This window comes from Leptodactylus fuscus, chromosome 4 (assembly GCF_031893055.1).
Source record: "Leptodactylus fuscus isolate aLepFus1 chromosome 4, aLepFus1.hap2, whole genome shotgun sequence".
Taxonomy (NCBI): Eukaryota; Metazoa; Chordata; class Amphibia; order Anura; family Leptodactylidae; genus Leptodactylus; species Leptodactylus fuscus.
Window position 1 is genome coordinate 11,171,251 of NC_134268.1, and position 13,056 is coordinate 11,184,306.

Here is a 13,056-nt window from a genome sequence, read left to right on the forward strand (position 1 = left end):
TAAAAATTAAAAGGGCGCCTAAAGTTTGATGCCGACATAAAGCAGAGATCTGGGACATGAGATTTATGATATAATTTTGGCGGTCTGACTATCTGTATGTAATGTACATCATTTCAAACTTTATAAAATGCATATTTTTCAAAATTTTTACCAAATTTCCAATTTTTTGATAATTAAACACAAAACATATCAACCAAAATTTACCGCTAACATGAAGTACAATGTGTTACGAAAAAACAATCTTAAAATCACTTTGGTAAGTTAAAGCGTTCCAAAGTTATTGCCACATAAAGTGACACATGTCAGTTTTGAAAAATCGAGCTTGGTCAGGAAGTCAAAAAGTGCCATCGGCGGGAAGGGGTTAAACATGGTGGCTCTGCAGGAAACTGCCCAGACTATAAAAATCTAAAAACTTTTAATCCCATACAGTAAACGGGATTAAATAATATATGACGACCCCAACAAATTTTTTGCATTTTATAGATTTAAGTTTTTATTAAGGTTTGTTAAAATAAATATATATATATACATACACACACACGTGGACAAAATTGTTGGTTCCCTCGTTTAATGAAAGAAAATCCCACAATGGTCACAGAAATAACTGGAATCTGAGAAACGTAATAAGAAAGAAAAATTCTATGAAAATGAACAAATGAAAGTCAAACTTTGCTTATCGCTTCAGGCCTGGACAGAAATGACGGTTCCCATAACATAATATTTTCTTACACAACCTTTCGATACAATCGCTGCGATCAGACGATTCCTGTAACTGTCAATGAGACTTCTGCCCCTCTCAGCAGGGATTTGGGCCCCTCCTCATGAGCAAACTGCTCCAGTTGTCTCGGGTGTGAAAGGGACCTTTTCTAGATGACATGTTTCAGTTCGTTCCAAAGATGCTCAATAGGATTTAGGTGCGGGCTCATAGAAGCCACTTCAGGATAGTCCGATGTTCTCCTCTTAGCCATTCGTGGGGGTGTAGCTGTGTGTTTTGGGTCATTATCCTGTTACAAGACCCAGGACCTGTGACTGAGACCAAGCTTTCTGACACCAGGCAGCACATTTCTCTCTAGAATCCCTTGATAGTATTGAGATTTCATTGTACCCTGCACAGATTCAAGACCCCCTGTGCCAAATGCTGCAAAGCAACCCCAGAACATAACAGAGCCTCCTCCATGTGTCACAGTAGGGACAGTGATCTTTTCAAGATAGGCTTCACTTTTCCGTCTTTGAACATAGAGCTGATGTGCCCGGCCAAAAAGTTAGATTTTTTTTCTCATCTGTCCACAGGACATTGTCCCAAAAGCATTGCGCCTTGTCAACCATTTTTATTTATTATTACTTTTGTCAGATTCAAGTTATCTCTGTGACCATTGTGGGGTTTTCTTTCATTACATGAGGGGTCCAACAATTGTTCACGTGTATATATATATACAGTATATATATATATATATATATATATATATATATATATATATATATATTATATTATAGATAGATAGATAGATAGATAGATAGATAGATAGATAGATAGATAGATAGATAGATAGAGATAGATATCCTAACCTATCCTAGTTTGGATGTTTGTTCCACTTTCACAGCCAAACGGCTGAACGGATTGGCCTGAGATTTTCCACATACCGAGATATTTTCCAGGAAAGAAACATAGGCCACTTCCCAAGTCGTTCAGATCCCCCCACAGCCCGGCCGAACGATCCTCTGGCTACGCTGCAGGACCTGCGATGACGTTATCGCGGCTGTGACAGCTGCGCTCTCATTGGTTTGTGCAAGCCTCTGGGCCGGTTGGTGGAGACACGGCGCTGGCCTATATGTCCACAGCAGAATGTGGTTGTGTCAGACTCTGCTGTGCGAGGTGGCAAACATGGCGGATACTCGCGGCTCCAGAGCCCCGCAGCCGCCACGCCTGCTCCCATGCTGCGACTACTCTATCCACAGCTGCGGCGTGTGTGTGGCAAGCCTCGGAACTCCTCCCTCCCCGTGCGAGGGGCCACAAATCCAACGTCTCCACCGCCTGGGTGAGTACACCAGAACACTGTAGCATGCGGGCACATTCAGTCAACATTGCTGCCGGGCTCAAAGTCTGTAGGGCCCGTGGGAGCTCTGGGGGACTGTAGCGTGCCGACCGTGTGACAGACACCGGGCACAGCATTTCTCACCATATGTACAGCGTATGAGGCTGGCCCACAAAACACAATTTGAGGGGGGTACACAAGGGGGCCCATGCAGCAAATCCAAGGAGAGCATGGGGACAGGGTTGGCGCGGGAGCACAGGAAAAATCATGACAGAACATGGGTGCCCCTGGAAGGGGGGACCCTCAGGAGGGTACAAGGGCCACCATAAAATCAAGAAATCACGGGAGCTAAGAGGGCGGTGGGACAGGGGCACGCAGAATAAGTGGTAGGAAATGCAACACAGCGCCACACCGGTGAATAGGGTCCACCTAGGCGCACGACGGAACCAACCCAACACCGCTACACCTACTCTACGCGCCTCAACACCACTGCCAACCTGCGGATGAAGTCGCAGGCACATGCTAGTATATATATGGTATCATCGTCATCATACCAATCCACAGAATACAGGTAATGTAATTTTTACAGCACAATGAACATAGAAACAAAATCAATAAGAAAATGACACATTTAGGGAGCCTTCACACAGAGTTACGCTCCGCTCATTCTATACGTAAAAGTCGTTCAGATTGAGCGCGTAAAAAACATATCCCATTGACTTGAATGGGTGGCGGCATACGCGTGTATCACATTGAAAGCAATAGGGAAAAAAGCCTCCCATTGATTTCAATGGGTAGCGCGTGTATGCCGCCACCCATTCAAGTCAATGGGATATGTTTTTTACGCGCTCATTCTGAATGACTTTTACGTATAGAATGAGCGGAGCGTAACTCCGTGTGAAGGCTCCCTTACATTTTTTCCTCTAATTACACCCAATTCTGATTCTTTTCCAGATTCCCAGGACATCATACAGGATATTAAATGGAACTGTTATGAACTACAATCTGTCCTGCAAAAAGTAAGCCCTCATACAACAGGAAAATAAAAAAAAAGTTATAGCCTTTACAAGGCAAGAAAGAACTAAGAAATATTTCACACCAGTGTCAGGGATCACAGTACCCATACCCCAACTAGCCCAGTTATCACCCAGTTCACATTAAACATTCTTCACCCTACAGTACAGTTAATTAGATTATGTAAATTCTTCCTGATTGGATTGTGCACCTTGGAATGATTGTTATGCAAAAGAACTTGAGCCAAAACTAGACTTACTATCTCAGGCGTAATAGATGAAGCTTTGACCATGTGTGTACACCATATACACCATAGAAAAGTCTAGACCGCTCTGAAAATCCAAACAATTGGGAGGAAATCTTGTTCTGTCCTTACAACACAATGAATAGGATCAGGTGTGCAATCTATAGGAACTGCTAGATAATATTATCGGGCCTGCAGTCAATTGGAAGGTCAAAGACCAGATCTTGAGTTATGGAGTCACAATGCGCCATGTCTGTGATTTTGTAGATTATGTAAGGTAGGGGGCGTTACTGAATGTCCTTGAGGGATTTACTCTTTAGGGGAGACAAGAAGCCACCATCTCTTTAACCGCTTAAGGATGTGGCCTAGTTTTATACTTAAAGGGGTTGTCCCATTAAAGGGATTCTACCATTGAAATACATTTTTTTGGCAATCACACATCGGAATAGTCTTTAGAAAGGCTATTCGTCTCTTACCTTTAGTTGTGATCTCCGCTGCGCCGTTCCTTAGAAATCCCGGTTGTTACCGGTATGCAAATTAGTTCTCTTGCAGTGATGGAGGCGGCTGTGGTGGTGTGGTGTCCCAAAGGAGACTTTTGGTCTCACATCCATCTGATCACCGGGCAAGTGAGCTCCTTATGATAAGACACTTATTCCGTGTTTCTCTCTTGGCCAGCATACACGTTTTCATAGGTTCTCACTGTTCTGTATTGGGGAGTATAACACAGCTGTTCTTGTATTGTATTCAGTGGCGTAACTAGGAATGGCGGGGCCCCGTGGCGAACTTTTGACATGCCCCCCCCCCGACCGACGCCGAAGACCTCGACCGACCCCCTCCTACGCATTCCTGCGTGCTCTATTATCCCCCATAGTGGCCCCTGCACACAGTATTATCCCCCATAGTGGCCCCTACACACAGTATTATCCCCCATAGTGGCCCCTACACACAGTATTATCCCCCATAGTGGCCCCTGCACAGGGGCGAGCCTGGTCCTTTCGGGCGTGACCGGGCGGGTCGGGGGGGGGGGGGGCCCTGGCCGAGTGAAGGGGGCGGGGCTTAGCGCCGTTCGCCGGCAGAGAGTAGGCCCGGAGACTGCCTGAGCGTGAGGGGAGGCTGCTGGAGCAGCGCTGCTCCAGTGGCCTCCCCAAACCACCGCTCGGTGATAAGCCAGTCCAGGACAGCTTGTCCTGGACTGGCTTAGGGAAGCAAAAATGCCGCCCTCCCTGAGGCCCTGGCATAGTGCCGCCTGAAGCGCTCGCTTCAGGTCACCTCATGGGAGGTGCGGCACTGCCCCTGCACACAGTATTATACCCCATAGTGGCCCCTGCACACAGTATTATCCCCCATAGTGGCCCCTGCACACAGTATTATCCCCCATAGTGCCCCCTGCACACAGTATTATACCCCATAGTGGCCCCTGCACACAGTATTATGTCCCATAGTGGCCCCTGCACACAGTATTATCCCCCCATAGTGGCCCCTGCACACAGTATTATACCCCATAGTGGCCCCTGCACACAGTATTATGCCCCATAGTGGCCCCTGCACACAGTATTATGTCCCATAGTGGCCCCTGCACACAGTATTGTCCCCCATAGTGGCCCCTGCACACAGTATTATGTCCCTTAGTGGCCCCTGCACACAGTATTACACCCCATAGTGGCCCCTGCACACAGTATTATGTCCCATAGTGGCCCCTGCACACAGTATTATGTCCCCATAGTGGCCCCTGCACACAGTATTATCCCCCATAGTGGCCCCTGCACACAGTATTATGTCCCATAGTGGCCCCTGCACACAGTATTATCCCCCATAATGGCCCATGCACACAGTATTATGTTCCATAGTGGCCCCTGCACACAGTATTATGTCCCATAGTGGCCCCTGCACACAGTATTATCCCCATAGTGACCCCTGCACACAATATTATGTCCCATAGTGGCCCCTGCACACAGTATTATCCCCCATAGTGGCCCATGCACACAGTATTATGTTCCATAGTGGCCCCTGCACACGGTATTATCCCCATAGTGGCCCCTGCACACAGTATTATCCCCATAGTGGCCCCTGCACACAGTATTATGCCCCATAGTGACCCCTGCACACAGTATTATGTCCCATAGTGGCCCCTGCACACAGTATTATGTCCCTTAGTGGCCCCTGCACACAGTATTATCCCCATAGTGGCCCCTGCACACAGTATTATGCCCCATAGTGGCCCCTGCACACAGTATTATCCCCATAGTGGCCCCTGCACACAGTATTATGCCCCATAGTGGCCCCTGCACACAGTATTATGTCCCATAGTCAGACCCCAGAGTATAATAATCGGAGACCCAGGGGGAGATAAACATAAAAAAAACTCTGTTACTCACCTATATCCCAGCTCCTACGCTGTCGGCCTCCAAAGTAGTCGATCTTCAATGACGTCAGATGTCACATGACCCGGGGCGCAGGCCGGGGTCATGAGACGTCAGACGACTAGGCCGAAGCCTGTACGGATCATGGAGAGGTAAGTAACAGTGTTTTTTATGTTTCTCACCTCCGCCAATCATTATACCCAGGAGTCCGAAAAGACCCCCGACTATAATGATAGCAGTGGTAGCGGCTGTCCCAGACCCCTAATGTCTCGGGCCCTGTGGCAGCTGCCTCTGCTGCTATGGCGGTAGTTACATCACTGATTGTATTAAAGATGAGATTCTCAGCTTTCACATGACACCAAAAGGTAGGCCTCTATGTATTATCTCAGTAAATATTTTGTAATAATGTGTTTGCATTGCATAATGGTCAAGGTATTTTTTTTTTTTTTTAAGTGACCCCCGTCCGCCTCAGCTTCTCTGTATTAAACCTTTACTTTTGTGGACACACAGTCTTGTCTGCAGGGCAATAGAAAAACAAGGGAAAGAATACTGAAGGGACAGAGCAGGATTTCACAGGAAAAAATGCCAAAATGTGTTAGTAAAGTACACTTGGGACCAGAAATATTTAGATGGTGACACAAGTTTTGGCTTTTGACCAAAACATATTCCAGATACAGTTATATAATCGATATGGACTTCTAGTGCAGACTCTCAGCTTTAATGTGACGGTATTCACATCCTAAATGGAGGAAGGATTTAGGAATTACAGGTGTTCTATCTGTAGCTGCCTCTTTATCACGGGACTAAAAATAATTGGATATTGGAAAGCTACGTCATGGTCTGCATGGGCTAATACCTTGTTAAAGGGATTATCCAGGAAAAATTGATATTTTTAATTTAAACTACCCCCCCTTCTAAATTACATAAATCTATAATTATCTAGATCGTTGGGGCACAGGCACATTTTCTGATTTTACGGTGATGTTCCATTACCCCATTTCCGTGTTTGGAACATCGCTAATACTAACCTGCTGCTACTGCACATGCCAGCACTCCAGTTCTATAGCGCAGGCGTGGGTGGCCGGCAGACGTCAAGAAGAGGAGGTGCCGACAGCCATGCCCCATGCCCAGAAGATCCTGCCTGTAAAAAAAGTAAGTATTATAGGCTGGTATGGGGAAGGGATGAGGTGTAGGAGGAAGAGGGGGTGGTATTGGGTGAGTGTGAGTTATGAAGGACTAGTAGTGGGTGGGCTAGCTAGGGAAACAGGGAGGGGGTCTGAGTAAGAAAGGGAGGGGGAGAGAGTGAGAAAGGAGGAGGGATTTCTTGTAAACAAATGCAGTAGATGCCAGGAGCTCCCAGAGAAACCCAGAAATCATGCAAAACATTGCTAAAGAAATTTGGTTGCACTTATTAACCTATTAATAGCACTAGCAGACCTTTTTTGAAAATGTTTTTTGCTCAAAAAACCCTGTTAATCCATCCTCAATTAAAGGGGTTGTCCCATCACAAGGATCCTATCTATACTGCTAGTTTATGTGGATGTAAGACTTTTCCTAAATACATTGCTTTATCAAAACTGCTTTGTTTGGCTGCTATCTTAATTTATTCACTTCATTGTTTATACTCCGTTTCTATGGCCCTTGGGATTATCTGCTCAGTTGTCAAGTGATGTAGCTGCCTGCTCTCAGGGTGGGAGGGAGGGACTGGGAGCAGCTCTGAGCTGTTTGTGTCTGATAAGTAGCAGAGCTTCTCAGCTAAGGGAGGTGAGAGCTCCGTCATTTCTGAGCTCTTATCAGTTGGTTTAATTGAATTTGGCTGATAAGGGCTGAGATAGGGAGTCCGTTACCTCTGTAAGTAATGCAAACTGACTCAAAACCAGCTCTGTTACATCAACTTCGCACTGTGGTAATTCATTTACAACCAATCTCATGCAAGTGAAACCCAGCCCACCAATGTGTCGAGAAAAACAGGAAGTGAATATAGCACAACAGCCTGCAGGTTGGTGGACAAGCGTCATGAGAATACACCTTTAAGCAGGTAAAAGGTCTGGAGTTGATTCCAGGTGTGGGATTTGCATTTGAAAGCTGTTGCTGTGAACACACAGCATGTGGTCAAAGAAGCAAGCTCTCAATGAAAGTGAAACAGACCCTCATTAGGTTGAAGGGAGAAAAAAAAAAAGAAATCCATCAGAGAGATAGCGGAAATGTCTGGACAGGCAACAGAAGACAACAGTGGTGGATGATCGCAGAACCCTTTCTAGGGTGAAGAAAAAAACCCTTCAAAACCTCCATTGCAGTGAAGGAAGTTACTGTATCAGTATCCAATTCTACCATAAAGTGGAGACTTCAAAAGAGAAAATATAGAGGGTTCACCATAAGGTGCAAACCATTCATCAGCGTCAAAAATAGAAAGGACAGATGAGACTGTGACAAAAAAAGCATAAGGAAAATGTTTGTTCTCATAAAGTGTTAGCCAGTGGGTAGGAAATATAATAAAAAAACAAAAAACTTGATAGTCTTCAGTGGTTGATACCTTTTTAATGGCTGACTAATAATGATGACAGATTACAATGTTTCGGAACTCTCGGCTCCTTTCTCAAGTAAATTTAAAAACCATTTCTGAAGGAGCAGATTTATATACAAAAGGACACATAGGGATAGAATTCTAGGAGGAAGGGGTGGTAGAGGGTTATTAGTAATTGGTAGAGACAATGTAAACAATTCCAGGTTCTTATCAGTTCTCAGGGTCTCAGGTCAGTGATTTCTGTAAGATGCCATAAACCCATGTGACAGATTTAACCACTTCTCCAGTGTATGAAGCAGGGTCATAAGTTTATACTCATAAATCCGTCGCTCTTTCCTTGATTTAAAATTCCCTCTTGAAAACAAAATTTTCAAGTGATCGGTGATATTATGATCCTCATTGCAGAAATGTTTTGACACGGGAAGGTCCATTCTTCGTTCTTTAATTGTATGGCGATGTGAATTCATACGCATTCTAAGCTGCTGTCCGGTCTCTCCAACATACAGATTTTCAGTGGGACATTTGGTGCACATTATCAAATACACTACATTAGGTGTGTTACAGGTGAGCGTACCTTGGATTTGATATTTCCTGTTAGAGTTTGGTATCTCTATCCTCTCAGTGGTCAGTATGTGAGGGCAGGTTTTGCACCTTTTCTGTCTGCATGGAAATGTTCCTGTGTTAGTTGGAGGTGACCTGCTGACAACCATATTCCTGAGGTTTGGTGGCTGTCTGTAGCACAGGAGAGGGGGGTCTGGAAATATGGATTTTAGGTGGTGGTCTTTTTGCAGTAGTGGATGTAATTTGCGTGTGATTCCTCTCAGCGTCTCTAGATGTGGGTTATATGTGACGACCAGGGGCATCCGATTGTTTTCCTGTTTGGTATTGTATTTTAATAAATCCGATCTTGGTATTCTGGTGGCTCTGGTGATTTGGTTATCAATTGTTCTTGGATGGTAACCCTGCCTCAAGAATGTGTTTCTGAGGCCTCCAAGGTGTTCGTCTCTATCTGCAGTTTTTTTTTTTTTTTTTTTTAATATTTCCAAAAAAAGCACCTAAAGAAGCCAATTCAGGGTTCTTAGAACAGATAACGCTAAGATCAACCTATACCAGACTGATGGGAAGAGGAAAGTATGGAGAGGACTTGGAATAATCCAAAACAAACATAGAGGAGGCAGTGTAATGGTATGGACATGTCCATCAGTCCATGGAGGATTTTATGGCCATGTGAAAGCAAATTGAAGTCCATAGTGAGAAAGATCCTTGACAAGAGGAAAACAATGAAGACAGTTGACAACTTTTCCAGGAGTGAACGTTACATCAATGCACCCCGAGGTCAGACCATACCTGGAAGAATTGTCAGAAGAAAGCCGCTTCTATCTAAGAAGTATATGGCAGCTTGGCTTCAGTTTGCAAAATTGCACATAAAGAAACCACAAGACTTTTGAAACAAGGTCCTTTGGAAAGACAAGACCAAAGTGGAGATGTCTGGCCATAATGCACAGCACTACATTTGGCAAAAACCAAACCCAGCAAATTGACACTAACATACCAACTGTCAAGGACAATGGTGGGGGGATCTGGGCTTGTTTTGCAACCACAGGAACTGGGCATTTTGCAGTTGAGTAAACCATTTACTGTATACCAAAGTATTCTAGACTCAAATGAAAGTCCATCTACCCAACAGCTAAAGCTTGGCCGAAACTGGGTATCATATTGGTGCACAAAACCTTATACTACTGTATCTAATTGGTGCACCACGAGTTGTATTATCTAATAGGTGAAGAAAAAGTTTACTACCTAATTGCTGTCTCACAAGTTATGCTGTATGGTTTACTACCTAATTGGTGCAACTCCAAATTTGATTACTATATTGGTGCGTCACAAGTATTACTCTACAATTTTCTGCACATACCTGGTGCAGCACACGGTTCAGTATCTAGTTGGTGCATTATAAGTTTTTGTACCTATTTGGTGCACCAGAAATTTCATTATCTAATTGATACATCACACATTTTACTACCTAATTGGTGCATCACAATCTTTAATATTTATCCACAATTTTTTCCCAAATTGTCCATAATCTGTATCTTAATTTGTCCTACCCCGTAGATAAATTGTTCGAAGGCAGTTTCCAATACGGGGTCAATACTTGGGGGTTTCCACCGTATTGGTATTTCAGGGGTTCTGCAAATCCAACATGGTACCTGAGAACATGTGGGGTACTGTCATACCTTGGAGAACCTGTCTATATGTCTCCGATAACATGAGCTGGGCTCAACATATTGTTACTGAAATGCACCAATTGTGGAAAAATTTGCAACATCCACCGCACATTGAATTGCAGAAAATGTTTGTGGGGCTACTTGCACATTACAACCCCTTGATTAATTCTTAGATAGATGATGTTTCCAAAATTTGGGTTACTTTTTGGGAGTTTATCACTTTACTGGCACCTCAGGGGTTCTGAAAATGCAAACCAAACCATCCAAGCAAAATCAATGCTCCAAGAGTCAAATGGCCACCCTTCCTATCTAAGCGTAGCCATGTGCCCAGGCAGCAGGTTGTGGCCACATGTGGGTTATTGTCTTATTTGGGTGAACATGTGTAGTGCCTTGGTCTTGTGAACTTCACTACACCAAAAACCCTGTTCTACATATTATAATAGCCAAGATCTGACTAAATTAACACCCCCACTCACCAACTCAATCTCATCTTTCCTATGGCCACTTTTAAGCACCTTTCACATACCTATTGACGTGCAGATCAGGTCTCCAGGTTCCCTCCTGTCTATGGTCACTAGTCATGTTTTTCAATGCCTGGTATGTGGCCTGAGGTTGTTACACATGACAAAGAGATTTAAAGAGAACCAAAGAAAGAAACCCCCCTCCCCCCATAGATCCTGCACTAGGCATAACACATATAGGTGCAAAAGTAATTTGGATACACTATAGGGTTAAACAATATATCATTTATTTGCAAAACGTTGATCTTTTTCTTCTAGATTCCGAACATGCACGGGCCTTGGCCGCTCCTATCCGCACACATTCCTGTACAAAGTCTTTTGTATAGGGTTCAGGTTGTTGTACTATGTGGTTATATTGTATGCAGGCATCATATCCTGTTGGTGGTTATGTTTGGAGGCAACGTCCTAAAGCATCATTCTCATTGGATGAATTATGCAAGAGAAAGTCCAAGAACTGTTACTAGAAATTAGAATTATTTCGGGGATGTCTTAGAGAAGACTTTATACATAATACGGTCTGTGTTGTCTTCCCTCCACTGGAATATTCCCTTTTTCCCCAGAAGAGTACTTAAAAGGGTTTCCCGACCCCAAATCGAATTTTCCTACTGATGACTTATAGGAGAAGAAGCAGTATGAAAAACTAATCTCATCCATAGCAATTAGGCAGAGTTTACACCGTGCTTTGTATATAAACCCGGCCTTGAAATGGTGAGTAGAAGCCTAATACTGATAATCCTTTTAAATCATCAGGGAGAATTTTTGCAGTTTGCTGGTCTTGAGCATTCAGGTCTATGTTAACACAGTGAGAAGGAGGAAAGACATCAGCAATAGAGATGAGCGAACACTGTTCGGATCAGCCGATCCGAACAGCATGCTCCCATCGAAATGAATGGAAGCACCTGGTATGCAGACTTTGCTGGTGGCCGGCCGCTTAACCCCCCGTGTGCCGGCCGCTTCCATTTATTTCTATGGGAGCGTGCTGTTCAGAACAGTGTTCGCTCATCTCTAATCAGCAATGATCTTAGAAAAGCAATTGCTGCTTCTCATACATCTGGAGATTATAAATGAATTTTTGTACTCACTGTAAAATCCTTTTTTCCTCTGTACTCTTTAAAGAGGACCTTTCATGGATTTGGGCACAGGCAGTTTTATATACAGCTGGAAAGCCGACAGTGCGCTGACTTCAGCGCACTGTCGGCTTTCCCAATCTGTGCCCCGGGTGAAGAGCTATCGGTGCCGGTACTGTAGCTCTTCACAGTCAGAAGGGCATTCCTGACACTCTGTCAGGAACGTCCTTCTCCACAGCAGCACCAATAGCGCTGTGCTGTGTGAGCGGGGAGGAACGCCCCCACAATCTGCTCCCAGTGCTTGTCCATAGACGAGTATTATCAGGAGGGGAAGGAGCGTTCCTCCCCGCTCACACTGTACAGCGCGATAGGCGCTGCTGTGCAGAAGGACGTTCTTGACAGAGTGTCAGGAACGCCCTTCTGACTGTGAAGAGCTACGGTACCGGGACCGCTAGCTCTTCACCCAGGGCACAGATTGTGAAAGCTGACAGTGCGTTGAATTGAGCGCACAGTTGGCTTTCCAGCAGTATATAGAACTGCCTGTGCCCCAAACCATGAAAGGTCCTCTTTAAGGGTGGACAGTACAATGAGTATAGACCTGGCCATTAGTATGCTGATACTAGGAATAACAAAAGTTGTCGGCTTTGCCCCTGGGCTGTACCCTCTCCACAGACAATATGGTAGACAGTTTGTACTGCAGCAGTAGGAGAGACACCAATAAAAAAAGGAACGCAGAACACGGAACAGCCTTCAACGTGTCCTGAGCCCGAAAACAAGCCAGAACAGCCTGGGGCAAGAACAACATGAAACAAGGGTTGGATCTGATGGGAATTATACAGCCTTGCCAGCAACCCAGCGCACAGCCACTTGCAGAACTTTATGACCCGAGCTAGTACCAGCATCAACAGACGTCACAGGACGGATCTGCTAAAAATTGTGGACAGAGGCCCAGGTGGAATCCTGATGTCAAACAGCCCAGGAGGCCTGAAGGGGGGAGGCTGAAGCACCTCTTCAGGTGAGGAAAAAGTTTCTACCGCTACTTATTGCTAAATATGGGGATTTTTTGAT